A 19814-nucleotide genomic window follows, 5' to 3' on the forward strand; every position below is an offset into this window, starting at 1 on the left:
GGGGGATCAAATATATGGTGATGAAAGGAGAACTGACTCTGGGTGGTGAACACACAGTGGGATTTATAGATGATGTGATACAGAATTGTACACCTGAAATCTATGTAATTTTAGTAACAATTGTCACCCCAATAAATTAAAAAAAAAAAAAAAGAAAGCCATCAAACAAAGAATCCACTCTGAATCCTATCATCAGTCTCCTAAAGAAATATTGGGGTTGAGATGGGAAGAAAATTAAAGCCAGGCTCTTGAGCAGGCAGTTGGCCTAGGCACAGTTTTCTTTATATATAGTCCTTTCCATTAAGCAGCTAATGAGTCCTTGGCAATGGGTGACTGACATTCAACTAAAAGGAGAACAATTACTAATGAAGGGAAGTCCAAGAGACACATTTTGGGAAAGGAAAATGTACCAAGCTAAAAACAGAAATAAAATATATCTTTAGGTAACAAACATTGACATGTGGGATGTTTATAAGCATGGATGAAACTAATCAGTATAATCTAAAAGGGGCACAGGGTTGAGGTGTGACCGTTTCCAGAAAAATGAGCAAAATTTCTTTGAAACATTAGCAATCTTGTAAATTGCACGTGCTAAGAACTGTCCATCCATTCTCTTCCTTTGATTTTTTTTATTTATATAACATTCACTTATTATTTATGATGTGCTTAAAGAAGCCATCTGGTTGAGTTAATGGTAAACTACCTGCTCCTCTGTTTTATGTTGAGTACTTAGTCGTTGTATCACCTTTTATACAGGCCTTGGCTCATGCATACATTCCACGGAATACCTTATTTATGAGGTCAGAATGAAGTAGGCTGCAAGCTGAAGTCCTGAAGTTACCTTTTTTGGTATTTAATTATGGACTCCCTTCTCCTCTAACAGCAAGCTGCTGGGCTCAGTAGAGAGTGACAGCACATCATATGCTATGGTAACATGTCCAGCAGTAAATCTTGATCACAACATGCATCTTATATTACTGTCATTACTATATTTCCAAAGTGCCCTTTTAACATGGCCTTTTTATTGCTCCCTTTGCATTGCCAAAGTTCCCTGACTCCATCTCTCCCTGCCAAAAAAGACATTAAACTATTCAGCCGGTCTTATCATCTTCCAGAAAATAATAAAGGCCCTTTTGTATGCCTTTAGTTAAATGTGTTCATTGTGCCAGCAAGACAGGAGTTAGGCATGTCCTCTAGTGCTGGCTTAAATCCAACTAGAGGGGATTATGGCTTCCTCTATTCTCTGTCTCAGGCCTAACATTTGAATTGGCTTCTTGCTGTAGAGCATACGTTTGGTGAATTTTATTCTAGATACCAAATTCTTCTCAGATTTATTTGTATATACTTTCAAAATGTTATTACAAATTAATTTTTGTTTAGTTTTTTGAAAAGTGATGAGCTAAATTGAACAGTCATGAGATAAAACTGCCACAAATTGAAGAAAAAGCTGTGACAAGTGGGGCATCCTGGGAACTTTGTTCTAAGTCATTGAAGTTTTTATAGGACGTTTCTGCAGATAAGGAGAAATAATTAGTTCTTTAGATGGCCTAGGATTGACCAAGTAGTAGCAGTAAACAATTCTAAAATATCATTTGAAGAAAATTTCTATGTAATTTAAAGCATATGTAGGTAAAAATATTGCCTTTTCAATATAGCAGTTCCGTCTTCTCTTGGATTTGACTTTGGGAAATGCTGTCTCCTTGACTTAGCTCAGTTACTTGAATCATTACTATGATATTGAGGGGTTTAGTAAGTGTAGCAAGACTCATGATACCACCAAGTCTGTTCTCCCCTTCTGCCATGAAAATAGTATTATGGTTGAGTCCAAGCCTCTTAGCTAGACCACAGCTTCCCTTATAATTAGATGGCCAAATTTTTGTTAACAGAATATAAGCAGAAGTAATGTGGCTGGGTCTGGAAATTAAAACATCGGACAAAACTCCTCCGGACTCTCACTGGATATGGTAGGTATGGAGCTTCTTTTGTGTTCCAGAAGATAGTGAAGCAATAAGGTGGCAGGAAGCTGGTCTCTGAATGACCACATGTAGCAGATCTGTCCCTACATCTAAATTACTCAATTCAGTTTTGTTACATGAGAAAGAAAGAAATTTCTATATTTTGTAAGTTTTGTATTAGAGGAGCTCATCTGTTAATGTAACTAACACCGTTATAATTCCATTTAATCAGGAAATGACATGCGTTGGTTATGTTAAACTTTATGTGTGGTTTTAAAATTTAAGAAACAAATAGACTTTGAAAATGTTTCTTCTCTAATTGGAGATACAAACACCAATGTACTTTTTTTCATAAATTTAGTTTTTCATACATACATAATATAAAGATTTGTCCTTTATTATCCAGTGTTAATGAGGGGAGTAAGGAATCTTGGAATTCTATACAAAAAAATGGAATGCAGTTGTTATGATGTTTTGGAAGCTATTTGGTGGAATCTATCGGAAACAAAAACGTATATCACCTTTGGGTTCCACTTTTTCAAACCTGCCTTCCAGAAGTAATGAGGAATGATCCCATATTTTGACATGGGAAGATGACTAGGACATAGTAAGATAAATGTGTCACAGAACGGTGTGCATATTATGACACCACTTAAGTAAAAGTACGTGTGTATGTGTGTATTTCTGAGTGTTATATGATCAGAGAACGTTGTCAAGGCTGAGATAAGAATGCAATTTGCCTTTGTGCTCCTTCATTTTGTGCAGTATCCAACATATAATAGAAGCCAGATGTTGACCCATACATAATGAGCTTCACCGTTGCTATCATCCAAAGTGTAAAAAGCTGCATCCACATGAATAAATACATTTGTGAGTCGCACAGGAAAAGTATAGGAAAGCAATGCATCAAGGTTACTTTTGGCAAGGCAAAGGGGATTTGTGGCATAGATTGGAATGCAAAGGGGAACTATCACTTTTCCATTCTATATATTTCTCTATTCTTTGACTTTTTAAATATGTCCCATGGCTCCTTTACTCAAATATAGCATAACATTAAGAACCACAAAATATTTAAAGTGTTTGGTGAAAATTTATGTACCATAGGAGCTTTTTAAGAGTGTCAGATGCTAATGCTGTGGTGGGATGTAATATTTCAAAACCACGGGCTTCGAAGACGTTAGTCTATCTAAAAGGAAGGCTCCAGGTCAGAATGAAATGAAAATAAAAATGGAAAATATGACTTACACTGGAACTCTTCAAGCGATTTTGGACTTTTCTGTGACAACACTGCAGCTTCCCTGTTGGTAGATTTGGGAATAATGGAGAAAGCCTCTGGGCTGTGAGTGTCTAGTCTGAATGTACGAGTATAACTGAAGCTGGGAGATTGTTGTTCCAAGGAGAGTTGAATCAGGTCAGTAAGCAGGCAAGCCCTCTAAGTGTGGCTTTACTTAAATGTGTTTTATTGAAAAGTAAGACCCTTTGCAAAAAGGGAGGTGGATACCCATCCCTGGTTAGGTTTTCAAAAAACAGATAAATAAGTGTTCTCTGGGATTAATGATAATGCTTTGAAACTTCATTTCCAGAAACAAAAGTTAAAGTACAACACTTTGGACTATTGTTTTAACTGCTTAGGGATTTTTTTTTTAACTCAACTTTGTGGCAGTTTTAAATATTTTATCCAGGGCCAGCTATAATGTGAACACTTGGATAGGTCTCAACTTCTGAGACAGTAAGAGTCAGAAGTTTAGAAATTCAAGGTCAGTTATATCAAATATTATTTTAAATACTCTTAACCACTAAGTAAAATAAAATAATACCCAAATCTTCCTTTTCTCATCTAATAATAATATGAGTATGTTAAAATAATTAAAACCCTAAAATGAAGCTTACATCCAAAGGTTATTCCACAGACTACTCTGGAAAATGCCAGTGCCTGGCATGAGTGGTTCTGGACTGTTCTGCCAAAGCATCCAGTAGAGTAAAATATTAAAAGTAAAATATATTCTTAGAAAAAGCAATCATGCTACCAGGCCTTCGTTCAACATATATCCATGGATCCCTACATGACTTTAGGAAGGGGAAGTTATATAAACCGTAGATTTCTCTCTAAGGTAAAGAGAGTATTAATCAAATACTTACAATGTGAAAGCACTATAAATAATACTATCAAAATGCTTTGGATTCCTAAGTAAAGGCAGAAAAATGCCTCTAAGTTGTCAGTGGTTTCACAGAGGAGGTGGCATTTAAAAGAGTCTTAAAGGATGCCTAGGATTATCTTCAATTATGGAAAGGGACAGTGGAGTAAAAGCAAGAACATGTGCACATAACATGTCTTGGATACACAGCTGTGGGTGAGAGCATGAAATTATAATAAGATAGCATTTTGAAATATAGATCGTTACAGAAAGAATCAAAGTTAATATTCAGCTTTGGACATTCAAAATAAGATTTTGCCAACAGGTAATATGTATGAGATAATAAGGATTTTTTAAATTCTTTTCTCATCTAACATCAAAGACTGAGGCTGATGGATATCATAGCTTTTTCTCTGCTTGTGTAGAGGAGATATCTTTGACCATTGTTTAAGCTTTACCATGAGAATGGAGTTTGGAAGATGAAAGATATGGCCTAGAGAAAGAAAACAGTATCTTAACTTTTTTGGTTACAGGGAGGCATTGTGAGAATGAAATAACAAAGAACAAAGACAAAGGTTGGAAGATACTAGGGTCCGGCCACCATATTCCACCATCGGGGGCAAGGCTTTGGAGAAGGAAATGCTCAGAAGAATGTTCAGGAAACAATGAGTAGTCAGAATAACTGAAGTGTAAGGTGCACAGGGAGCCAGAGGACGAGATTTGTTTGGAAAACTGGATTATGTAGAATTTCAGTTACTTCAAGGCTTATTGGCTGTGGTTGCACCAAAGAGTCAAGGAGGCACTAGGAGTGAAAAGATTCTCTCGAGTTACTACGATAAAAAGTGACTCTATCAAAGAAAGTGAACATCGACTAATTTCCCCCAAATCCCGTGTAAGTTAAAGGACTGCTTTCTGTCTGTGTAGATTAAGGCAATTTAGATGGATCATTACTGCACAACTACGTGAAAAGTTGACTCAGTTGCTCAGCTTTGAAACTGTGTGTGTGTGTGTGTGTGCATGTGCACGCGCACACACGACTTTACAGCCTGGCCCTCAGAAGCAGTATATTGGTGCAAGGACGATAAACCTGCTCCACTCAGGAGAGCTGTGTGGCCCTGTGGGCCACACTCAGCTGGGCTCCCGGAATGTGGAGCCCCAACTCCATGTAGAGAGGCAGCCTGCCTGGTATTAGCAGGCAGAACACCTCCCACCCAGGCATGAGCAGGTCCCGGTGGGAGGGTTGGGTAGGGGTGACGAAGCTTGTAAATTTGGGTGCATATTATTTCAGTGTTCAAGAATAAAAACCAGGTTTTTCTGGGTGTCGTTGGCTGTCCATTAAAAGCCCAGGTGAGAGTCATTTTTCTGACCTATCTTTTCACAGATCTGAAAACAAGTTTGACAAGGTTAAAATTACTTGTTCATTCATTTGTATGTTTAATACATTTGTACTGAATGTCTAATATGTGTCAAACGTGGCAATAGACCCTGGGAATAGAGTGATAAATTGGTTATACAAGGTCCCTGTGCTATTGGAGCTTATATGTCACAGGGGCAGATATTTTTATTATCCAATAAAAATAAACAAATAAATAAAAATAATATTCACACAGAAAAACAAGATAAGGCTATATCAAATGGAATCTACTGTTCTCTGTTATCCATATTTTCTATAAACCTAGCTATATCTAGAGGCTTGATTAGGCTCAGGTTCATTATCCTGACAAAACTCCTTCATAGATGTTATGTGCACTTTATTTACATCACATCAAGGGGGTCATGACGTCTGGTTGTCTCACTTTTAGAGATGATGACATGGACAGCCTGACCTCCCCAGTGTAAAGTTGTATTCCCCTTTATAACTAGCCATCAATCCACACAGTAATGATTTGTCATCCTTCAAATATCTAGCTCCCCATCAAGCTTTCACAAAATGGTCTGAGAATCTCTTGATAATCATTTTCAGAAACCATGATTTTATTAGGGGTTGTAAAATTGTGATTGTATATTAATAAATAATCATTTATTCAGTATTTATTACCCGGAATTCTTCTGTAAGGAAGAATGTTCCCTCATCAACCAGTACTATTTGTTTTTTACTGAAAAACAGTTCATGTAGTTCATATTGAAATATTTAAGCATTTCATTTTTCCCATTAGTTTCCAATAAGAAGTTGGTGCCAAATCTATCTCAATGGTGACTAATGAGTTTATTTTTGGCTTTCCTTTTTTTGGTTATTATAATGAACTCATGGATTTTAATATAATAGTATATTTCAAACTAGTGATGTCAATAGTCTTTTTGAGTTCAAGTTGCTTAACAAGAATCTGAGTGGGATCTAAGGGAAAAGTTGTCTCTGACAGAAATAGCTGAAGAGAGAAAAATGTTGTGAGGGTGTTTCATAATGGCCATGGTGAAGCAGCTCATAAAGTGGCCTACTTGATACCAAATGCCCTGCTCCTTCCATTAGTTCCAGATCTTTCTAAAGTGAAATGTAAAAGTACTTTAAAAGTTAAGCATATTATTATTTAGTAATAGCTTGCTTAGAATGTATATTATCAGCTTTTGCTGTGAGAACAAACAATCCCCAAATCTCAGTGGATTGAAACAACAAATATTTACTCCTTGCTCATAATTCGGTTTTGGCTACAAATTGGCTATGGCTGCTGGGCATCTGCTCAGCTCCACTCCATGTTTCTTTTCCTTCTGGAACCCAGCCTGCAGGAATAGTCAGTATTTGGTGCAATCTGGTTGTGGAATTGAACCAGTGCTAGATTTTGAGGAAAATGATAAAGTCTGTTAAATGTTCGAGATTTGGTTTACACCACATCTTCTCACATTCCATTGGTGAAAGCATGTCATATGGTCAAGCCCCATTTCAATGGGGTAAGGATGTATATTTTTCCAATAGAGGACACTGCAAACCACATGGCAAATTCAGAGAATTAAAGTTTGTTTGCAGGGAAGGGGGTGGTGTAAATACGTGGGGAAAAAGATTACAATCTGTCATAGGTTGTCATTATCTGATAACCTTCACAATAGAAATAGAGCCATGAGTATGGCATGATGCAAACATACTTTCTAAACAGTCAAGATAGATGCAGGAGATGTAAGAATTGAAAGTGGTCACAAATGTAAAAGTGCTTAATGTACCATAAAGAATTACAAGTTAATTTTATTATTTCAGAATGTTTGTGTATGACACCTTAACTTATTCACAGAGGTATCCTTTGGTCCCTCATTCAAAATCTGATTGCTCTTAATTTACTCAGAATTCTAAGAAACAGATTAGAAATAGAAAGTTGTAGATAGTGGTGGGCATGAAGCACTCTGAAGGCAGTGATACAGGGACAGTCAACAGCAAAGGAACTCATAAGAATAACTAAATCAAGTACAAATGAAACTCAGAAACCAGAGCTAATGGGGATGATTTAGAGACAAATATTTTGTACAACTTAATACCCCTTAGCACACAACAAACTATCTCTTTTACTGTCAGTGCTCTGTCTTATTTTATCTCAAAGTGCATTCCCTTCCCCACAGGACACATACACAGACATACACACAAACATGCACCTATAGGTATTGATACCTGTAAATCTCCTACATTTTGCTCCTGTTTGTAGAAAAATCACTGTTATATTACATATGTATATCTGTCTGGACAGGCCAACTTATGGTGCAGTAACAACTCCCAAAATTTTGGTGGATGAAAATAACAGGTTTATTTCCTTCTTTTTCCCCTCCTTCCCTTCTTCCCCCTCCTCCTCCTTTTTCCTCCTCCTCCTCCTCCTCCTCCTCCTCCTCCTCCTCCTCCTCCTCCTCCTCCTCCTCCTTCCCCTCCTCCTCCTTCCCCTCCTCCTCCTCCACTTCTTCTTCTTCTTCTTCTTCTTCTTCTTCTTCTTCTTCTTCTTCTTCTTCTTCTTCTTCTTCTTCTTCTTCTTCTCCTCCTCCTCCTCCTCCTCCTCCTCCTCCTCCTCCTCCTCCTCCTCTTCCTCCTCCTCCTCCTCCTCTTCTTCTTCTTCTAGTTTCAGGTGTACAAACAACACTGTGATTAGGCATTTATATACCTCACAAAATAGTAACCTCAATAAGTCTAATACCGCTCTGACACAGTACATAGTTATTACATTATTAGTGACTATATTCCCTATTCTGTACTTTATATCCCCATGACTATTTTTTAAAAATTATAGTTGATATTCGAAATTATATTAGTTTCAGGTGTACAGCATAGTGATTAGACATTTATATAATCTATGAAGTGACGCCCCCGACAAGTCTAGTACTCACCTACCACTATACATAGTTTTTACAATATTATTGACTATATTCCCCACACTGTACTTTACATCACCATGACTTTTTTGTAACTACCAATTTGTACTTCTTAATCCTTTCACCTTTCTTACCCAGCCCCCAACTCCTCTCCCATCTGAACTGTCAGTTCTCTGTATTTAGGAGTCTGTTTCTGTTTTGTTTGTTTATTTTGTTCTTTAGATTCCACATATAAGTGAGATTATATGGTATTTGTCTTTCTCAGTCTGACTTATTTCACTTAGCATAATACCCTCTAGGTCCATCCATGTTGTTGCAGGTTTGTTTCTTTCTCATGCTTTATCATCCAGGGGGAAGAATTAGATATATTTAGTGAATAATCAACGCAATGAGGACATATGTGTCTTGGCCCGCTGGAAATACAGAACACCTTAGTTGAAGAAAGATGCAAGGTCCTGAGGAAATGGACACTAGGTTGGTGGGTTTGATGGGATATGACAGAAAAAAAAAGAAGTAGCATGGAGTGGTGCGATGAGGCAGCCCAAGGATACCCTCAGCCTCAGGGATGGTGCAAGTCCCTCCAAAGTGTCAAAGATGTTAGGGTATTAAAGTCTTTTCTAAATCTCTTCTGGTTCTTCCTGATTTACCTAGAGAGTCAGAGACTCTGAACTCCTCCTATTCCTCTTTGTTAACATTTCCATTCTCCTTTCAATACTGTAAGGATCAACTGGCTCCTCACTCTCTGCTCCACACCACTGCCTTGTTTTCCCAGAAGTAGAAGTCTGAGAAATGTTCTGCTTAGCATTTCATCTTTTCTTCCTGTTGAACTTTGTTAGGTGAGGATTTGGGCTTCTCTGTGATGAACATGAATTTCTGTGGCATAGACTCCTAAAGGAATTTGCTTTATACACTCTACCTGATAAGTTTCCCTTTAACTTTGGAAAGGCTTTGAAATCAGAATTGTGTGCATGGGATGTCCTAGAGGCCAACACTGTCAGCATCGGAAGGAGAAAGAACTGTTCTGCAAGCACAGAGGAGAATTCAAGAAGAGGAAACCCTCCCTGTTAAAGAGCTCCTGGCTTCCCAGACACCTAACACCATGAGGAGACTGGAAGTATGCTCTATCTCTTGAGAGGTTTTGCTCTCAGTCCTCCACAAAGGGTATTTCTGGATTATTGGATTATTGTTTTTTCCAACTGCAATTAGTCACACTATTTCCTTGGTGGCCCAACACAGAGAAGTATTGGCCACACCCTGCTGTGGTACATGAATTTGCAGAGCTGGAGGGCACTGCTGTTCACATACATGACCCACTCCACTCTTGAGAATCTACACTTAGTTTACTGAAGCAATGAGGTTGTGGGAATCTCAGGCATGAAACATTTGTGGAGTAATAGGCTGAGTGTTGGTAAGTCTCTTAAATAATAGAAGTTGGAACTGCAGACCTCGCAGCCTCTCATCTTCCATAGAGATCTGGACACGGCTGAGTATTGTTTGTAATACCTTGGATGCAAGGCCTTGGATGCATGACTAGTTTTTTCCCCGAAGAGCCCACAGGGTTTAAGACCCTGAAGACCCTTGGAGTGTGTATCTGGATTTGTTTGCAAGACCACACACTGTGTCAGCAGCCCCACTCTGTACTTCTCCAGCTTTGTCTAGCCAGGTCCTTCAAGGTTGATTTAGACCTTTCCATATTTTTCAGAGGCATTTGAAATTCATTCTGCAGTCTGGCCCTGGCTTGTCCTTTCTCATCTGTGTGCAAATGGTCCTCGTAATGTCCCTCCTTTGTGGTTTGAGCATTCCTGCCTTGCTCATACATTATCCCCTCAATTTCAAAAGACCATCCTGATCCTAATTGTTTTTCAGGATTGAGTTCAGACCTCATGTTGTCCGTGAATCCTTCCTAATTACTCTTGCTCAGGCCGGAAGGCGTTTTACCTCTCATTTCTTCTATTACCTACACATACACTAGAGCTCTCACCACCTCCCACCCATCCCCATTTATCTCATACATAAAAGGGCCATCTTGCATTTAAAGTTGTGGATATATCTTACTGCCAAGAGCAATATTCTTAAAGACCAGGGTTATATGTATAGGAGGTGGGATGTAAATGGTAGAGATTGAAAGACATCTTAGGTTCTTTTCAGCTGGGGTTACTTCATTTACTGAAACATATAAAATAGTCTCCCATCCTCACTCAAGTTCAGGGCCTCTCCTATGATTTCCATAAATTGTGGGAGGTTTATAGCCTCTTTCTCACAATTAGTTACTCTCATTGTCATTTCCTATTTGTCTGAATCGCACACATTTTTTATCTTCTAGAGACTTTACGTTATCAGCTTTACACCAATCTTGTGTCCCCATATACTGTAAAACAGCATTTTCCCAAGTGGGTTCTCAGACCTTTATCAAAATCACTTTGGGTACTTGTTAAAAATACAGAATCTTATTGACTCAGAATCTATGAAGATTCTTACTGCCATATTAAGTTCCCTGGGGGGATTCTTATGCTTAAAAGTGTGAAAGCTGCAGTGCAAATGCATTATTTTCTCATCTGTGTGTTGGAAAGAAAAGAATTCTTCCCTTCTTAGGACAAGTGCTTCTTCTATCACAATTCACCTGCCTTCCCAGGAGAGAAAGGATAGATTTGTTATTCTGTGTTGACAGCTGTACACTTTCCTATTTTTTTTTCTGTGTTGGCCACAGTAAACTGTTTTAATTTTCCCTGAGAATAATTCAATTAGACTTATTCATCATAAACAGATTACTGGACACAACTTCTATTGTAAATTTATCCAACACACTCCTCTTTCAAATAAGTAGCTAGAGAGCAAACATAAGCATATGGATACATTTGGTGGCATTTTAAACCACAGGAGGAAATAAGCCAGGAAGAAGTAACCTCAGCTGGAATGTGGTTTGCAACCACAAGCGTATGAATATGGTACACCTGGTGTAAGTTTGGGACATGTGGGTGGAGCCTTCAGTAACCAGCTACCTCTGCTGGACTTCAGCCTTATGCCTTCTTGGAAGCAAGCCCCTTGACCCTCAGAACCATGGGAATTAGTGCTGGCACCAGTGGGAAAAATCTCCCCCACGCATTCACCCACAGCTACTGCCTGACTCTCCAGAACTCACCTCCTATTCAAATCCTGACCCTGCTGAGAGTGTGAGCTCTGGCACACACTCCCTCCTGTCTGTTCGGGTGACTCACTGAGTGTTCAGAGCACATTTTCCTTTTCCTGGCTGCCAGTTGTAGCTATTGGCTCACTCATTCTCTCTTTGGAACAACTCAGCAATCCTGTGCTAATGCAGTCGCTTGAACTGATGTGTGATTGTGTAGAATCCTGCAGAAAAGCATGAAACTGTTTACCACGAGGCTGAAGACCGGGATCTGTCACATCTGTCAGAGCATCAGACATAGATCCTTACCCTCTTTCTACCTGTTGCCACTTACTCTTTCTATTTGTGAGACTCTCTTGTGGCTTCCCAATGTGCAGAAGCCTCAGATACTCCAAAGACATGAAAGTGCCAGTGGTCAGGAAATCAAAGGCAAACGTATCCCCTTTCATCTGTGTCTTCAAATGAGAAATGAAGGGCTTGTATATCTGGAAATATGAGCACTTTTCCCCTTCTCTGGAATCCTTGGCACTTATATGTAGTTTGAAGTGCATTATCTAGAACTTGTGTATGGACATTGATTTCACGTAAGTTAATTATCTTCCCAGGTAAGCTGCTATCTTCATTTAAGAGGGGGGTCCAGCCACCAACCTCTTTTGTGACTGTTCCAGAGCCTAGTTTAGGGTTGGGTTGAACACAACCTTAGAAACTAGGCTGAAAAAATGAATGGGGCACACTCCCATGGAAAAGCCAAGTATGTTGAAGGAAGGGCTGTTTTGCCAGTCATATTAATTTTTCCCACACACTTTTTACACCATCAAAGGAAAGTGTCTCTTATTCTTGGATAGGAAAAAATGCATAATAAATCAGCCTGCAATAACCTAATTTCACCTCCTGGGTCAAGCAAATAGCCAGGATGAAGTTTTGAAGAATAAGTATTTGTAGGCATCTGGGCACACAACAGAGTATTTTCAATGAATTTGTACATGTGAATGGATGTCTAAATTTTGCAGCTGTTGTTTAGTGGATGGAAGAGGCAGCAGAGCCTCAGTGAATGCAGGCAGAGTATACAGTGGTTAAAATCTTGGGCTCTGGAGTCAGAGATTGAATCCTGGCAAGGCCACATATTAGCTGAGTGAATAAGTGTGACGTCACGTAACCCTTTTAAGCCTCAATGCTTCACTTACCAAGAGAAATCCCCTCCTAAAGTTGTGGTTAGAATTAAATGAGATTATTAATGTCAAATGCCTAACCAGGTAGCTGATATGATCAATAAACACCCAATAAACAATAATTTATTATTAGTGGTGTTTTATTAAATTCAGGCTTTGAGGGATGAGACAGTTAAGGCTGATACCCGTATTTTGATTTGTTCCTAATGTTGGCCTAAATTCCTGAGTAGTTCACTCTCAGAGAAAAGGGAAAAATTACCACACTCTCATGAAAAACAAAACTAAACTAAATAGAAGTGTTTGGTGTACTCTTATTGGCCTATTGTTAATGCTTTACCTCGTGGAAAGCTGGCTACATGAGGACTTCGTGGAAGACAGAATTGTTCCATCACTTTTATTTCCAAATATGTAACTAGTGTTCCTACTCTTTCAAAGGCTGAATTTCAAGTTTATGTAACTGCATGGAATTACTTGGTGATCTGAGTGATTTCAATTCATTGTGATAACTTGGACCCATAAGCCGTTTCCCAAACCATCCCAAATAGATAAAGATCATCTACTGTCAATAGAACTGGGATTTAAGTTTAAAAAAAAAATTTGGCAGAAGATATGTTTTTCATGTGCTCCCACAGTTTTTGAGGGCTGTTCCATACTGAGTTCTCATAGAGTATTGATTTTACCCAAATGACTTCCATATTAGATGTAAGAAATACACTCACTGCTTACACATTTTAAGTCTTCAAGATTAACTAAATGACAGGGAGATATTTATAGCAAGAAGCTTTGAACTTTCTGGGAAAATTATATTTTATTTCTTTAATTGAGATATCACAAATAATAGTATGTCTTATACAATCTAAACCAAAGATCACATATTTTAACAAATAATAAAATTGCCCTTAATATCTTTTAAAAGCAAACTGCGAGAGAAGTTTTCTAAATTAAAAATATTTCTGGAAGAAATCAAATGCTAATGTAGAAGCACTTGCTTAATTTATATTTCCCATAAACTCTATTTGACCTTCACTTCAAGGACACTTAGCAGGAAAACTGTCTGGAATACCCCACACGAAACAGGATAAATGTATTACATCCCTGAGTAAAGACTGCCCAAATATTGGCTTACTACTTGATAGAGGGAGAAAAAAAAGAAAAAAAAGTACTCCAAGCCCTTTTTGTTTAGGAAAAGTTCAGTTTCAGGTTTATTGTCAATACATTGAAGCTGAAGGGAGCTCTGTGGCTTAGTGGTATATTTCATCTGTGAATAAGAAGAAATATAAAGAATTGGTCGTTATTGTAAAAAGTTGTTAAGTTCTAATACAGAGAATCAAAACTCTGCTGAGGTACTGCTTTTAGACCAAGACTCATCTTCTTGGCTTGAAATTATACTGAGTCATATGGACCCTTCTCAGGCTTTATCTTACTTGACCACTCTATAATATTTGACATTGCTGATTGGACTCTCCTCTGTGAAATACTCTTCTTTGGCTTCTGTGATTCTTCATTCTCAGGGAGATTCTTTACTCTACCTGGTAATGGCTCTTCTTTCTTGGTTGATCCCTTAATAATTGGTCCTGTAATATTCGTTAGGATCTTGTTACATCTCATACTACACACACAAACCCTTTTATATCATTCTTTTATGACATCACCTAGTACACACATTGCGTAGAGAATCTAAAACCAATATTTCCTAAGATTGAAATCTGTATTTCCATCTCCTTACTATGATTTTTTCACTTGAATGTTCTTTCTTAACATGTCCAAACTGAACTTATTATTTTCTGCTCTGCATCTCCTATTTTTCTTTTCTCAATGAACACTATCACCTAGTTGCCTAATTTAAAAACCTACATGCCATCTTTGACTCCTCTGCCTCCATTATTTCTCATATATAATTAATCTTCAAGATCTGCTGTACCTACAGTTACTCATTCCTCATGTTTATCTATTTCTGTCCACATTCACTGCCAGCGTCTCAGTTCAGGTTCCTATCGCTGAGTCCTTGATCACAGCCTGTGATTCCTAACTGGTTTTCCCTGACTCCCTCCTCCATGCTCGGGAGTTCTATAAAGTGCTACAAAGTGATCATTTGATCATTTCTCTTGCCTGAGTAAAACCCTTCAAAAAATTTACCATCATAGTTATGATAAAGTTCAAACTTATAAACATTAGCATAAAATATCATGTATGCTCTGACTCTCTTTATTTTTTAACCTCTCTAGCTTCAGCTCTTGACATTACTCCTCTTGTACTGTACACTACAGCCATATTGAAGTGCTTGAAGTTACTGAATGGGCCATTTTCTGTCTTTCCTCTGGGCCTTTGCATATGTTTCCCCCTCTGCTTAGAATAATCTTTCCTTATCTCTCTGGCTCACACCCACCCATTTTTTCAGCTGAGAGAGCATTTCATCTGGGAAGCTTTCCCTGAACCTCTTTCCAATTCCATATCTGAGTTAGATGCTCCTTCTTAATACCTCTAAAATACCTGATTCATCTACATTTCATGGCACTTACTATATGTATAGAATACATACAGAGGGTGTCAAAAAATGTATACATTTTAAGAAAGGAAAAAACTATATTAAAATTGTAATACTCAATATATTCTGATAACAAAAGATGAATACAAGTTGTGTGTATACATTTTTTTGGCACTCCTGGTATATATAGTATGCATACTATATATACTACACTATATATATATATATATATATACACACACACACACACACACACACATATATGTATAAATAAATAAATAGGCATTGAATATATATATATATACACATATATATATGTGTGTGTGTGTGTATATATATATATATATATATATATATATATATATTCAATGCCTATTTATTTATCTATCTTCTCCAGAGCTATTTGAGGTCAGGAGCTATATCTTTTCAACATTGTATCCTTAATGCTGTCTTCAATATTTGGTACATAGTATGCACTTAATAGATATGTTTTAGAATTAACTCAAGGAGAAGAGCCTGATGCAAAGATTTTGCCTTATTTTGGAGTAATTAAGCATCTGATAAGGCTCTCTGGGGGAGCTTTCTATAGCTAGTGTACCCTCTACTCACGTTCTAGACATGAGAGCGCTAAAGAGATAGTTAACAACTGAAATGAGGCTACAGTAGCCCCAAATTGCACTCTCAAAGTCCATGACCAGAATTTCGGGAGTCTCCTTTATGCCCTTTGAAGGGAGCAGAAGAGAAATCTTTCACTGTTCTTGAAGGCATTATGTGCCCCATGGTTTTCAAGGCTGGGGAAATATTTAACTCCACATCCATGGCTTTTGGGAACTCATGTGGAATCCAGAATTTTGGAGCTGATGTTTCATGAGTTTGTGGGAATCAAATCAAGATTGTCAGTGGCTACAGACTGCCAAGAGGACTTGATATTTCCATAGTTTTCTTCTTCCAAATGAACATTGAGATTATTTGTCTATAGTTCTGCCAGAGTCCTCTCCAGACTGTGATTTGTTGGGAACAAGTCACCATGAACATGTTCTCAGGTCTCCATCTTCCTGCCATTGCATGAGAAATGGAACTTATCAAACATGTAGCAGAGCCAAACTTTCTGAGTTCTACAGGACTGTTCAGAGGGCTCAGAATGACACACACCCACAATTAAAACAAAAAAGAAGGATGAGTAAGTGAGGAACTGAGAATCACATATTTTTCTAAATTAGATTTATCTGTCAGATTTAAATATGTGCAAACATATTTTGAATGATCTGGTATGAATTATGATTTTGTTATTAAAAAGCCATTTTGCATTGTCTTTATGTGTGAAGTGAAAAGAGACTTGCTTTGCTGGATATTTCTCTTTGGTTGGTAAGTATTGAATTTTGAGGGGATACTAGTCTTTTTAGCCAAATTGAAAAACTGCTCCAAATTTAAAAGATACTTCATCTGAATTCAAGCTGTGTTTGGGTTTGGCAATGTATTTTTCTTTAGCAATGAAAAAGATGTTTGATTCTTATAACTTGGTAGACCTCAAACAAGCTCAAACACAAGTTGTAGTCCCTATGATGTAGATGTGGAAGAAACCAATAGATGAGAGGAAAGTGTGCCTCAGAATGAAGCAAACAAAAGAGGATTTTCAAAAACAGACAGGAATTGTTTTTAATCAAAATCTGTGAGAGTTTTGAGCTTCTTATTTTCTGATTTTCAATAAATTTTTTAAAAAAATTTTGAAATTCACTGGATTATCTCAGATCTTGCTATTTGTTTCAGGTTCCTCTTCACAAATACTAGAAAGTGGTTGGGCTCTTTTCAATGCTTAAAAGAAAAACAACTACTACCTTTAAACACCAATTATATTCTATAACGTTGGACATACTCGTATAGTATCTCATTCATGTTCACATCTTCCCTACACCACAGTACTATTTCCCCACTTTAAAGATGGGAACAAAGAGGCTCAGATTGATCAAGTGATGTGTCCAAACCCACACAGCTATTAAGTCTCAGGCCCCTTCTAGCTGTTTTCTGTACCTGGAACACTCTGCCCAGTACTCCCTGGGATTCACTCCCTCCCCTAGAGATGTCCTACCTTCCATACTTTATGTGGACTACTTCTATATCTTTTAAAGCTCAGCTCTTTCAGGAACCTTCTCTGGTTTGCTACCCACCACCCCAGCTTTAGATAAGTGCCCTTCTGGGTTCTACCTGTCTGTTAATCTGCCTCCATCAAGCATTGATTATAAGTATATTGAGTCTCTCTTTAGTCAGTCTCATCATCTGGACTGTCAATTCCAGTTCACAGGTGCAACTATATCATCTGTATATCTTCAGTGATTCACTTAGCCCTAATAAATAACTTGTACTATAGAATCTATAAATAAATAAATGACTCCCTTAGGATTTCTATAAATAATCTCTCCACTGCCTTATCTTAAAAAAAAAAACAACAACAAACAAACCCTCAATATCTAACAAAAATTCCTCTCCCAGCCCTACTCAGTGAAGGCCATTCATTGAGAGTGAAAGGAGACTGCTTGCTCCTTGTTCCCCACATTTCTCTTGTACTATTTTTCCAAAGTAATCAATTTCACTTCAGAAAAAAGGCTACACTGTTTGTCACACTGCTTCTCCACATTTACATTATGCCTGGATTCCATATTCTAGGACAGAGAATATAAAGCTTCAGATAAGGAGTTAGTGCTAATGCTTTATTTGAGAGTTAAATCCCAAGACAGTGAAAGTGAGAGGAAAGGGAAGAACGGGAAGCCAGGAAAGATGAAGAGTTACTGCTCCAATTACTTTTTCACAATGAGCTATAAAGAGATACTTCCTGTTTGGCAGGTGCCTACACTTGCTTGCACAGGACATCTTCAGGCAGGCTAATTGGAGGGAGTAGGGAAAGGAAATTAATTTTTTTCTTGCCTCCCTTTGGCCAAGATCGCTCTGTGAGGAATTAAGTACCTTGCATTCCAAATTGGGTCATCCAGCTCCTCTGGCAACCTCTTGGGGACAGATGTGCTTCCTGTGGCAGCATTTCCCCAAGTCTGGAAAAGATGGGAGGGACCAGGGACTGCATGCATAAGATGATTGCTTTTAAAAGACTGCTTGTATGGGCTTGTATCCATTGCAATGCATATGATGCACTCATGATGCAAGTTGAGTAAACAGCTGAAGGTCCTAGAACTGGTAAGACTGAGAGACTCAGAAGAGGCACATAAGTCTCATAGAGGTGCATTCCCACCTTGTACATCCAATTCATTTCTCTCTTACACTGTCTTCTGTCATGAATCCCACTGTCTCCCCAAATTATGATGTAGCTGGTCCAAATGTCTTCTATCTGGACAATATACTGGCAACTCAAGCATAGCACAACATGTCTAAAACTGAATTCATATAATACTTTTCTATGAAAACATTTCCCTTTCCTGATTTTCCGCATTTCTCTTCATGGAAACACTTAATACTTACAGTCGTGAAGGTCGAAACTTAAGAGTTATCTCTGGTTGCATCCTTCCTTTCGTGTACAGGTAAGGTCCATAATATAAACATATCAGCAATTCCCAACAGTGGCAAGGATATTCTGACACAAATTACATATTCAGCAAGTATATGAATGAAATGAATGGATGTCTTTTCTCTTCAGTTTTTATTTGTTCGCAAAATGCTGTTTAGTGATAGAGAAGGAGGAGAGGAGTAAAGAAATCAACAAACCAGCTACAGTTCTGTAATAAACCAGATACATCCGACACAGTTAGGAGCTTTTGCTGGGAGTTTGGGAAGCTCAGGTGCATCCGATCTCCGTTGCTTCCTGGGGCCATCACACTGTTACCAGCTACTGTGGTTGGAACCATAGGCAAATATGGAAATGCACCAGGAGGACCTTAAAAGAGAGATTAAAAAAATACTAGATGTATTAATTTGTCAGAATTACCTGTTTTTAATGGAAGAATTTCAGAGATAGTTAAGGTGATGGACCATCAGTTTAATGCCGATTTCTTGCAAAATTTCTTAAAATCTTGCTAGGTAATTTATGCCTATCTGATAAAGCAGGAGAGAAGTTTTAGGAGGAAGTCAAGTATGTCTCTTCCAAGACTCACTTTCTGTCTCTCCTCTTTACATATATTATTAGGGAAGGAATTTTAGAAGATTGTAAGAAACAAAATATGTAGGCATTTGGGATTTTATGAGAAAATGCATGTCAGATTTGGGAGTTTGGAAGTTCAGACATTTTGTCAAAAATTGTAAGTGAAAGCTGTCACGATAAACATAAAAAAGGGTTCTCCATTCCAACTGTCAAATGTACTAATCAAGGACCAGGTCTGAGGGAGTCACCATTCCTTCATATTTTTATTGAATCTCCCCTCTATAGAAAAACAGCCTTTAGTGAAAAAGAAAATTAGACTCCAGAGGTGATATTTTGCCAGCAACATTTCTAATGGCCTTTTCATCTGCCTGATGAACTCATTGTAGCTATGGAAATTCTAATTTCCTATGTTGGGTCAGCTTCAGAAATGTGCTCACTTATATGCTTCAAATGGACTTAACTAATAAACCAAGAAATGATTTTTTTGGGGCTGTTATTTTTAAATATATCTTGCTCAGATTTTAAAGATCAGGGCACTTTAGGGTCAGATTTGCTCCAAACTTTTCTATGTAACATACTTCCCATTAAAA

This window comes from Rhinolophus ferrumequinum, chromosome 3, assembly GCF_004115265.2.
Source record: "Rhinolophus ferrumequinum isolate MPI-CBG mRhiFer1 chromosome 3, mRhiFer1_v1.p, whole genome shotgun sequence".
NCBI lineage: Eukaryota > Metazoa > Chordata > Mammalia > Chiroptera > Rhinolophidae > Rhinolophus > Rhinolophus ferrumequinum.